Source organism: Trematomus bernacchii, unplaced genomic scaffold (assembly GCF_902827165.1).
Source record: "Trematomus bernacchii unplaced genomic scaffold, fTreBer1.1, whole genome shotgun sequence".
Taxonomy (NCBI): Eukaryota; Metazoa; Chordata; class Actinopteri; order Perciformes; family Nototheniidae; genus Trematomus; species Trematomus bernacchii.
In genome coordinates, this window is record NW_022987313.1 from 13861738 (window position 1) to 13870054 (window position 8317).

The following is an 8317-nucleotide window of genomic DNA, read 5'->3' on the forward strand; positions in this document are numbered from 1 at the left end:
CATCAGAACTCATGACAGGTGAGATGCTGTTATATTTCCTCCAGTTTTAAGTTTGTGCAGAGATGTTAAACACTTTAAATAACTCCCTTGTTTAACCGTTGACATTATTTGTATTTTATTGTGCACCGTTTTTTATTATTTTGTGCGTAAAATTCAATTTCCTTGAATTTCTTTCCAGTTTTATTTCACTTTACTATTTAACTTTTCATGTCTCTCCGTTGATTTTTTTTTTTCTCTAGAGTCTAGAAACTACTTTTAATGCTGCAGAAACGCCAAATCTGACCTTGGTTTGCCATTTCACTGCAATTTGAAGCTATCGTTCGTAACACAACACAAAAGTGATATTGGCTTAAGGCATGGGTCGGCAACAGGCGGCCCGCGGGCCATTGTTGGCCCGCCAGCAATGATATTTGGCCCGTAATTTTGAGAATAAAAAAATATATATATTTTGAGATTTCTTTTTTTTTTTTTTTTTTTTTAACAACATCAGACCGACAGTCTCACATATAGGCTATAATGTCCGAATAGAGAATCTACCTACACCTGAAGAATTCTTATTGTACTTTTATCTATGTTGAGAATGAATGACATACAGCACAGGCACAATCAGGCAGCGGGGTGCACTGACGTCAATTAAAGTACTTATTTAAAGGACACCTATCATGCTATATTTAAATGATATATTGTAGGGCCATACCTATATAAGGTATAGTTATACGTTTCTGTTTTCAAAATACCAAACAGATCATGCATTTTAGCCATGCCTCATTTCACTCTATTTGCTGTTCTCCAGCCCTGTTTTTGCAGGGGCTGATTCTGTGAGCTGCAGCTGACCACGCCCCCCTGCAGGAGAGGGGAGCGTGCTCTGATCAAGTCAGAAGAGGGGGAGAAAAAGAGATCTCCGTCCTCCGTGTTTTATTCTTATATTATTATATAGAGTCGTTATTCATTTGTTTTAAAGCTCAATAAATAACAAAGAAGACCTTTGACCGGCACTTTTCTAATTTTGTCCGGAAGATTTAAACTTTAACGGACATCTTGACCGGCGAAAGAAAACCTAACTGAAACTCTGCCGCACGGTCCCCTCGTTCCTTGGAAGAGGCAGAGAGGTGGGTGTTTGTCATCTGCTGGTGGACTAACCGGAGAGAATTACAGTGCTTGCCTCGGGGAGGGAGAACAAAAGCCACAGCGGTAAATAAACAGAAGGGTAACCATGGCAACCATGCGCGGGAAGTCTTCTTCGCTGCTTTTGTGGCAGACTACAGCGCCACTTACAGGCCTGGCATATGTACTACAGCGTCTCCAGCGCTTTCGAGCGGCAATGGCCGGCCGTGGCCCAACCCCACATTCCCCTGATAGGTGGAGAGTTGGCCCAATAGCCGTAGCGCCACCGTCCTGACGTCAGGACAGTGTTCAAATCTGGATCAGTTTTTATCAGATCCGTTGCAGCCCCTTTTTTAGAGATTTGGGTATGGAGGAAAATAGAGAGGGTTGTGTTTTCTGACACTTGGTAAGTTCCCTGGAACACCGGGGACACATATTCATGTATAAAAGACGTACAAAAGTGCATTTTGCATGATAGGTCCCCTTTAAGTATTAAATACATTGAGTTTGAGTAAAATACTTGGTTACTGATTAATTTAGGTTATAATATATTAAATAAATTGCAAAGCAAAACATGCTGTAATTTATTTATTTTGTATTTTTTTAAAGGTTTTCAACCTGAAAGAATCCTAATGTGTCCTTGGAAAGTTGAAATAAAGAAAAGGAAAAAGGATTCCAGTTGTCCATGCGTCCTCTGTTGCCCCTCAAGCCTCTCAAATGTGATACAGATAATAGCCCTGACTTTTAACATGGGACTGAAATGGGGCTAGAGACGACGAGCCTCCCTTTGGGCGGGTCTATCCAGAGGCTCTGGATTGGGCGCCTATATCATCAGTGAACCAATCAGCGGATCTGACTGCGCATCAGAGTGTTGATGGGGAGGGTTATCAGCGATATCAGAGTTTTTTCTGAACCGGGGAACAGGGGCGCTGCGCCCTCTTACCAAAATCAATTCCTTGAATTAGACTTTGATTATGTTCTGGCCCGCCATCTTGTGGCTCAGCAAAAAATTGGCCAAACTTACTTGCCTACCCCTGGCTTAAGGGCTGCAAGCAGGAATGACTGTTGACGGATACCAATTTGACGTTATGTAAGATGTTGACGTAGTGATGTTCAAATATGGTCAACAGTGTATTCTGGGCCATTAAAAAAAAAACATATAAGTGAACTCACCAATTATTATGTTAAAGGTGGGGTAGGTAATTTTGGAGAAACCAGCTCGAGTGCGCTTGAATTTGAAAATACACAACCGGAGAAAATCTGCCACTTCCTTACAGAGCCCCTCCTCCAACACACACGAACGCGCACATGACCAATGAGGGCACGAGATAAGTTTGTGCCCCAATGGAAGGCTGACAGGCAGGTAGGCCATCCAGTTATTTTAGCCGGGCCGGCTAAAATGATTGGTCGTGCTTTTTACAGTATTACGGCTTCCACAGATTACATTTTTGTATGGATTTTTTGTCAAAGCACTTAAGATATTCATTGCTATCGGGATGTTAAGAGCATTCCATGGAATATAACAAAAAGTGTATCTCGAGCCGGTTTCTCAAACTTACCTACCCCACCTTTAAGTTATACTCTATGCATTTTTACACAACTAACGTAAAAAGTTGAATAAATGTTGATCATTGCTTGCAAAAAGGTTTCATATAAAGTCATGCTACTTAAGTATAACTAGTGTATTTTATTTTTTGGAAACTTTTAATCTTTTGTAACTCAAATGCCAAGTGATGTTTAACCTTCCATTACAGGGTGCAACAGAAACCCAGATGCAACTTGATGCTTGACGCTCTGCTGTAATACGTCAATGTGATCAAATGACATAGAAGAAAGTGTAAGGTTCTCTAGTTACACTGTCTTCGTCTTCCGGCAGCTAAGCCCCTGAGATTGTCACCGAGAATAGCCGACTGCCACCTAACATCTTGATCAGGATGTACGGACAAATCCTTCATCCGAACAGCCCCGATGGTTGCTTTATTAATGTCAATGTTGGTGGTTTCAAACAGCGAATGGAGCACGGCGTTCTGAATCGATTCCCACAGACACGTTTGGGTCGCCTCCTGTGTTGCACCTCCAAAGAAGCAGTCCTGGAGCTCTGCGATGACTTCACTCCCTCGGAAATGGAGTACTACTTTGACCGCAATCCGCGTTTCTTCTGCTATGTTATCAACTTTTACCTCACAGGCAAAATCCATCTGGTGGAAGGGTTGTGCGTGGTGTCGTTCGTCCAAGAGATTGAGTATTGGGGCATCAAGGAGCGCCACCTGGACTACTGCTGCAGCAACAAATTCTATGAACTGATGCAGCTTGCTGAAGATAAGAGCTGGGATCAGAGAAGTGATGAGTTGCAAAGTTCAGGCTCATCTATTGAGGAGCTGTCAGTTTTGAAGGATGACATAGAAATGTTTGAAGGCTCCTGGTGTGCTGATGTTCGCAGGAATATCTGGATTCGACTTGAGGATCCAGCCTACTCTATTTCAGCCAAAGTGATGGCTGTAGCATCCCTGAGTGCGGTCATTGTCTCAATTGTTGCCATGTGCGTCCACAGCATGCCAGACTTCAATCAAGTGGATCACAATGAGAGGGAGATTGAAAACCCCGTTCTGAATTTCTTTGAGAACCTCTGTGTTCTGTTCTTCTCTGGAGAGTTTTCTTCTTCGTCTGGCTGTTGCACCGTCAGCCAGGAAGTTCTTGTGCAGCCCTCTCAATATCATCGACCTAATGTCAATTATGCCCTTCTATTTTACTTTAGCTTGTGATTTACTGGCTGATAGTGAGAACACAGACCTCGAGAATGTTGGAAAAGTGGTGCAGATCTTGAGGTTGATGCGAGTGTTTCGCATCCTAAAACTGGCTCGCCACTCATCGGGCCTTCGCTCTCTCGGCGCTACACTGCGAAACAGCTCCAGTGAAGTAGGGCAGCTGGTGCTTTTCTTGTCTGTGGGCATTTCAATGTTTTCTGCTCTCATTTACTATGTGGAGAATGAATCTCAAGAGTCAGAGCTGCAGACTATGCCTATTGGCTGGTGGTGGGCCACCATTAGCATGACTACAGTGGGCTACGGGGACACTTTCCCTGTTACACCAACTGGGAAGCTGGTAGGATCCGTGTGCATCCTCTGTGGGCTGCTGATCGTGGCTCTGCCCATTACCAACATCTTCAATAAATTCTCCAAGTTCTATGAGAGGCAAAAACTGATAGAAGCTAAAGCTGAACCCTCTACAGCAAGTACAGGAGTGTTACCAAGCAGTGAGTCTTAAGTTGGGTCTGTGGCACTCAGTCAGGGGTCCGTTAATACGTTTGGCCCATAGGTTTGGCCAAGGAAAAGAGATTAGCAGAGGGATTTTACTGTGATAAATGGCTTAGGTCAAGCAAGTGTTTTTCTTGTGTAGTGGCAAATATCTTCATGGACTAAGGACGTTTTTGACATTTTGGGATTTTTGCTTAATCATTTTCTTGTTTTCAGTTAAATAAAAAGATTGATACAATATTTGAACTTCCCAACCATGTACAGTAAATAAGAGATGACATTTTTTATTAGGCCAACCCAGGAGATTAGCATCACACTAGTTCCCTCCCTGAAAAAACATTGGAATTTTCCATTGGATTTTTGCAATATTGTGAGCTCTCTAGTAAACAAAGTTAATAAAACGTACACGTGCTGTTCAGCCTGATAATCTTCACAAATGACACCACAGTCACATGACATTGTGTCATTGCTTTTAAGCCTAATGTGAACTATAGTGTTCAGTGTGGTGAGGTTTAAAAGCCATATTTCGCACTTGATAGCAAAAAAGGGTGGGAGGGGGGGTTATTTATTCAAGGTATTTCTATTGTAGGAAAAAATTGTAAAATACCTTAAGCTTGTGTTAAAACTACAGAGCTTATTTCAGGCATCAAACCAAAAAAAAATGGACAGTCTCATCAAAGGAACTGATCTGACCACTAGCCTGTCACCCTATTTTAAGCCTAATAAGATTAGAAACAGGTGAAAATGGCTGAAGCTTTGTCCAAACGTAAGAAATCCAACTACCAGCATATTTCTTGGCCAGCGGACACTCCAGGTAGTAACTGTGCCAGGAAATAGTCTGGCACATTTCCCCTGTTAATCAGCATAGTAGTAGATCAGATTAATAAAATCTATTAAGTTTAAACAAATAAAATACAACATGTCAGTTAGTAAACTTTATAGGTTAATGTGGCTAAATATTTTTGCCGGATGCTGGCTAGCTCCTGGCTGAGCTAAGCAAAGCTAACAGGGTGCTAGCTCCAGCTATGTACACAGTTATTGTCAGAAAGGGGAGTTGTATCAATCTAATCATCTGACATAGTCTTAGTCCGTTACAATTTGATAATGCATTTAATGGCTTTAAACTTTGCATTGCATTTGGGTTAAATTGTCCATACTCTCAAATAGTCTATGTCACATTCTTGTATTTACGGCGAGTTTACAAAACTCTGATTGTGTGCGCACAAAAAAGACATGATGCAGCATTCTGTAGTTGTTCAAGTCCTTTGTCCATAAATGCCTGTCTCCATTTCAGTTCTCATCTGCTATTGATCCATGTGTCTTGTTCTTGTCTCTGTTGTATTTAGTTTTAATTGCATGATTGCATAATCCAACAAGAGGCTTCTCTTTTGCTGAGTCATCAGTGTAATTAGTTCTTAATCAATGTATATGTCAATAAAAATCCTTTCAAGTTGCTGAATTCACAATTCATCCCATGATGAGCAATGAAAAAAATAAAAAGGTCAATAAAGTTATTTGCTTGGGTTTGTATTTCTTCTGTGCAGCTGTTATATTTAACATTTTTGTTGAATGCATGGTGCTGTGGTCTGATGCGCTGCTTTTTGCCGCAGTTACCTTCATCGGCATTACATATGGATCTGTGTTTTATCTGATGCCTCTTCCACAGATAAGAATGGGTCAGTCAATAAAAACAGACCAAATGTACAAATTGCCCTCCACAGTGTCAAAACTTTAGAAACCTTCATCTCAATCCAACTGATCTTTAGTGAGATTATCTCTACTGCCCGCTGATGATTACAAAATGATAATGTTTTGCAGCTGTCAGAAAATTGATAAGTAGCTTCAGCCCTTTTGAAAAGAATCCTGTCAGCACTCAGGGGTACCGTCACCTTTTAAGCCTGGGTACCTCCTCCTCCGTCCTTCTTTCAGGCACAAAGTCAAACAGTATTGCACTCTGATTTAGTTCATTGCTTCATTCTTTATAAGTGAACGTCTCCGTCAGCAATATCCGTGGTCAAGGACAGCCAGGTGTCTTCTACACGGGAACATATAGAAAGTGTGCTGTTAGAAGCCTAGGGACCCCCCCCCCCCCCCAATAGTTCACTTACCCTTCCCTACTATGATTTTTAACCACTCAGTATAGTATTTTGAAAAACATAATTAGAGAAGTCAAAGAAAAAAAGTGATAGTGTAGTCATATTATAGTATGGCATAAATGTCGATAAAAAAAATCACAATAAATAAACCATTCAAAAGTCCTTAACGAACAAATCTTAGCACAGTCATGAAAAGCATTTGCATCATACAGTATGTCATAGTTTGTTATTCAAAAATTATAAAAAATTATTTTAAAGTATGTTAATACAACTCTGAAAATGTCACAGTATAGTATTCCCTAAATATATCATGGGAAAGACTTCAATAAGTGTTTGATGCTCTAAAAGGAAGATCCGACCAAAACATTGTGCGGCCTCAACCGGAACACTTGTTTCTAGCAGTTTGCTGTTGTTTCAATATGTTTCATGATGATTAGCCTATTTGTAGCCATTTAATGCTTTGCTAGTTTCACAGTGGCTTCACAAGACTCAAATCAATTTAATTTGAATTGCTTACTCAGCACAATCATATTCACTCACAATGAACAAATTGGCCGAGATGATTTATCCAATAGTCAATGATTGACTCAGGAAAGAAGGGTAGAAGATCAATCTGTACGTCAGGTTACAGCTGCATGTACTCAATAACACACAATACGGATCAGAGGAGTGTGTATAGGCAGGGGTGTCCAAACTACGGCCTGGGGGCCAATTGCGTCCTCCTGTCCATTATGAAATGGCCCTCAGTTATTTCTAAAAGTATAATGGAACATGGCCCAAACGAGTATGCTTGACTTATATTGTAATTTTCTAAGAATCTTAGTTGATCAAAAAAAGCCCAATAACTTATTTGCATAACAAGCTTGAAATGTACCCTTCCTATTTCCCCTTATTATAAGCAATCTGAGGCTTCTATTTTAAGGGATGAGCTGAAAACACTTTTTGTAACAAAATGAAAATAATAAAACCCCTGTTAATTGAAAGCTGTTTTTTTCTTAAAGCATTTTCAATTATAATAATGTACCTATACGTTTGATTGATTTTGCTAACTTAACGAGTGAGTGGCCCAGCCCTTCGTATGTTTTTATGTATGTGGCCCTAAAAAAGTTTGGACATCCCTGCCGTAGGGTATCATATGGGGCTTGGTTGGGGGCTCGTATTATAGCATTTCATGTGATGAAGAAACACTGATGAACTTACTGTGCAGTGCAGTTTATTAAATGCTCTCAGTTGTCTTTGCAAACTAAGAAGAAGTCATTTGTTGTGATTAAATAACACAATGTCTCTTTCAAACTCCCTGACTCAGCCGTAGCAGGCGGAAATATCCCAGAAAGCAGTGTTTCATTTCAGGGAAAGCTCCACGCTAAGATTTCATTTATTGATGTCTGAGGGCCACCAGTCCACAAACGCATCATACTGTATTACCAAGAATTACGCTGGCACATTGTGATATCCAGCTGACTCATCAGGTGGGATCTTCAGGTGGACAAACACTCCCAGTTTTGTTTGTTGCAGGTCTGCCGTCCTGATAAAGGCCTAAGTAGGCTATATGTGGTGTAGGATGGAAAATCATAAGGGGTAGTAGTTTAATTTATTCTCAACATTACAACCTAATTCTCTGATAGATATTGGAATATTAAAGTTGAAGAAATTCTTTTAATTAATTAATGAGTCTTCTAATATATATACTTTGTATTTTTTTTTTATAATTCGACAGACTATTCTACGCAATTTTTTCTCAGATTCTTGACAGACTAGCTATATTATGTCGTTTTTTTCCTCATATTTTTGATATATATTTGGTGATCCCAAGAAGGCGGCGCATGCAGACGCATTGGCTAATCACTGTCCCGATAATCTATT

General features: G+C 40.3%; 1 pseudogene; it reads left to right on the forward strand.

Annotated features, from left to right (window-relative positions):
• The first annotated feature begins 3038 nt into the window (after positions 1–3038).
• Positions 3039–4368, forward strand: LOC117477489 (annotated as a pseudogene).
• Positions 4369–8317: the final 3949 nt, after the last annotated feature.